Genomic DNA, 4,351 nt, shown 5'->3' with positions numbered 1-4,351 from the left:
TAGGGGTCGAATCGGGTCGGAACCCGTCCCATAACCCCCTTGCCTTATTCCCGTTTCGATAGAAATTGTGATATTTTTTTTCTTCCGATCCCGCACCCGAGAAGTGTCGGGACCCGAATGTTCGGGATCCCGTCGGATCGGGAGAGGATAATCCCGAATAATATTTTTTTTAAAAAAAAATCTATGTAAATATTTTTTAAAAAAAATTATGAAAAAAATCAAACAATTTTTTAATATATTACAAATAAATTAAAATTTCTTTATATATAACCATTAAAAAATAAAATATTTTTTTAGTACATTAAAAATAAACTAAAACAACTATTTGATTAATAAAAAAACATATAATTATTCATAATAATTAAAAAACAAAATAAAAATTTATAACTCAATGTTAATATTAAAAAAGATAAATATTAAAAAAAATTATATGGTATATAATTATAAACATTAATATTAAAACATAAAATTAAAAAAAATTATTTTTTTAATTAAAAAATATTATTTTTATATTCGTGTTGGGTCGGGAATCTCGTCGGAAAAAGTTGCCTATCCCGATCCCGATCCCGAAATTGATCGGGTCGAAAAAAATCCCGACCACTCGGGTCGAGAAAAGTTCGGGACGGGAACGGGTCGGGAATCAGGGCGGGTCGGGATTTATGTAAAATGTGACACCCCTAATTATGGTCAAATAAAGTTTAAAATAGAGATATAGATTGTGTTCTTATTTTTTTGCTTTTTGAAGGGTATTTTAGATATTTTATATTTGGCTTCGCCAAATTATTTTTAATTTGGTTACTAAGTGGCGCTCTTTTTTTCTTTAATACTAGTAAACATAGTACACGCGTTGCGTGTGACGTGTGTAACGAAATATTTTCAGTTACGATCACTTTATTTTTTTTGTCTTTCTATTTTTTTTTTTTACTTTTGATCAATATGTTATTAGAAAAAAAAAATCATACGTAAAATAAAAAATAGAAGTAAAATGAAAAATATGATGAAAATTGAAAAGTTGTGAAGATGATTGAAGTTAGTGCGTAGTGGGATAGTTAATTGATGTAGGTTTTTTTCCTTAAAAATCGTGGAAGAGATAGTGGACAAAGGTAATGATTAATTGACTATTTTTATAAAGAGATAATCAAGGATATATTTGAAAACTTATTCAACGTATCAAAACAGTTTTTTTATGGGGTTTATCTATTATTATATATTAAAAATAATAAATAATAATAATATATTAAGATATAACGATTGACATGTAGATGAGATAATAAGTGATGCATAATATAAATATGATAAATCAATATCTTTTGATAAGATAAATTTTCATGACACTAATATCTTAAATCAAGCACAAGATAACAGCAAGAGATAACAACAAGAATGATAATCAATCCATATGCTATCCCCTAACATAAAATAATGCCTAAATGCGTAATTTTTCTTCAAAATATCCATAACTTATATGCCCGTTTTGTTGGGTTTGATAAAATTATATTGATAAATAATATTGCGATAACTAAAATATTATTTGATATTAAATTATGATATATTTGTTTTGACTGATTAAACATTTAATTAGATCTTATTATTAATCAGATCAAGCCTACACAACGCAAACAAATATTATTGTCAAACAAATTATTCCTTTAACGCATTAATCTGTTCCCAAAATTTTAATGAAATAAATTTAATATATATATATATACATACTATATATTAAGCAAGAAAATTTTAATTTGTCTCGTATTATGTTCAACCTCAAATTGCAAAAAAATCTCATAAAAGTGTCAAATCGCAAAAAAAAATGAATATCTTATTAAAATTAAATACTTTAAAAATAGATTTTATATTATATACAAACACATTATATCTATACCTATTTATTAAGTAAGAGGGCCTTAGAAAAACTAACATTGTTTCTTGGTATGACAATTAATTTTTAAATTTCAAATTATTTGAAAAAAAGAGTGGAAAATAACTAATATAATCCATGATCTTTTAACTATTCCTTATAGTTAATATTTTAATTCAAAAAATATTTCATGATCTTTTAACTATTCCTTATAGTTAATATTTTAATCCAAAAAATATTCATTTTTTGTTTTCATAAATGTAATAGATTTTTTTCAAAATTAATTTTAACTAAAAAAATATTTTTTTCGTTACACACACAACGAAAGTGTCAAATACACTAGTTTATATATTATGTTACACACGCATTACGTTTACGTTACCGCGGTAATATATTATGATTTATGCCCAATACATGTACGACGAGTCACAAAATTGTAATGGAAGAGTATTTTTGGTTGGGTGTGTCGAGGACTATATTTATACGGTGGTCCTGCACAGGTACAGGTCATCAAACGGATCCACGTGGCGTAGGTCCTACAACGTACCGATAATAATTTGCCTGCTAATGTCTGATTGGACCACTCCATGTTGTACGAGGCCACACATGTGACTTGACCTACCACTGTGCTTCTAAATTATAATTAATACTAGTATCGAATTATACGTGTTGCGTGTTTATATAATATGTTTTTGCGTACACATATTGCATACACGTTCGCGTTCATGTACAATTTGTTTTTTTATTAAAATTGTAGAAAATAAAAAAATAATAAATTCTTTTAAAAAATATTAAATACAAAGATGTCACACCAATATACCAATTTGGTGTGACCTCACACTTAATATGATAACTAGTATTTCTACGCATGCGTTGCGTGCTTTTAAAGTCTTTTTTTAATTAATTTGATTTATATTAAAATAAGGATAACTTCATAATTATAAAAGATAATTAGGGGTCATACTACAATTGAAATTGGTAAGGGTCAAATGACAAATATCTAAACAAATAAGGATGATTGTGCAATTAAGAAAACAAAATAGTTAAAAAAAATAAAATTACCACACCACGGTACGGGTGGGGGCTGGGGCGGAACTTTAATAAGATGGTATGATGGTATGATTAATATTATTTTATTAAAAAATTAATTTATATCAATAATTGTTATGATTTATTTTTGAAATTTATATCACTAAGGAAGGGATAACATTGTTTAATTTTTTGGATTAAAAAAACAATTGTAGTCTTAGCTATTTATTTATGTAATATGGTGGAACAATGACAACTTGGAGAATATGCCAAAGTTATACTATAATGTTTTTTTAAAATAAAAATATAAGATAACTATTGTATTAAAAAAAACCCCGAAAACATGAAACATTAATTCAGAAGGATTAGCTCTACGGGGTCAAACAGAAGTAGTTGGCTCTGTGAAAGATGACAAATTATCATATTTTTATGTACAATTCTTGTTAGGTTCGTTGAACCCAGTATTCTCTACAAGCAATTCCTAAATTAAATAATAATAATAATTGGCTAAAATAATGAAATATAAAATGAAAAATTGTTGTTGAAATTCGTTCGTGTTATTTTAATACATGAAATTGCACAACAATTTTTACGAAACAGTCTTATCAGTCAATTTTATGTTACATATCTCTTATTCGTTATGATTCATAAAAAATATTATAATTTTATGTTCAATATATTATTTTTCGTTGTAGATGAAAGTTAGATTGGAATGTCTCACATATAGATCATTGAAATTGGGTCGCACGAATATCTTAATGATATTATTCTTAATATTATTGTTGTTATTTTGGATTTTGGAAGCTGATTCTTTTCCATTATATTGGGGGAGGGAGATGGGGTGTGGAGTCGATTAGACCATGGGGATTTGAAAATGATGTGACCAAGAAGTCTTTTTCATAAATTTTTATTTTATTTATTTGTTTTTTTTTTGAAAAAAAAAAGAGACACGTGGATAAGTTAGTGAAGAATCAAAATTCAAATTCCTATTTTGAACCGTTTTAAGGTTGTCTAAGAAACACAAACAATGTATCTGAATTGGCAAGTTAATAAAAGAGTATTTTGGGAATAGAATGATTACCAAATTCTTCCCATTTGGAATTTTAGAATATAAAAAATGGTCGTAAAAGATTTTTATTTTTTTTCCAAACCCAATTGCGTGAAAAAAAATACCCTTCAATTTGTTTTTAACAATAAAATATTACCGAAATTTCCAACGGTGAATTACTTAACTTTTTTAGTCCAACCATTAAATTTCACATAGTTTTATTCCTGAATTATATTTTTCTATCTCATTCTATTATAATCTACAATTCATTTATTTTTAAAAATATTTTTATTATGAATTCAATAAAGAGACAGTTTCGTATGTAATAAGAATGTAAATCATAACTCTATGGTGGTTGAATTGGCTCACTTCAATAATTTGTAAAATGATGGCGCGCGTTTATTATTTGGTAATAATTT

The sequence above is a fragment of the Henckelia pumila genome, chromosome 1, assembly GCF_033568475.1.
Source record: "Henckelia pumila isolate YLH828 chromosome 1, ASM3356847v2, whole genome shotgun sequence".
Classification (NCBI taxonomy): Eukaryota; Viridiplantae; Streptophyta; class Magnoliopsida; order Lamiales; family Gesneriaceae; genus Henckelia; species Henckelia pumila.
Note: the sequence above shows the minus strand (reverse complement) of the source record.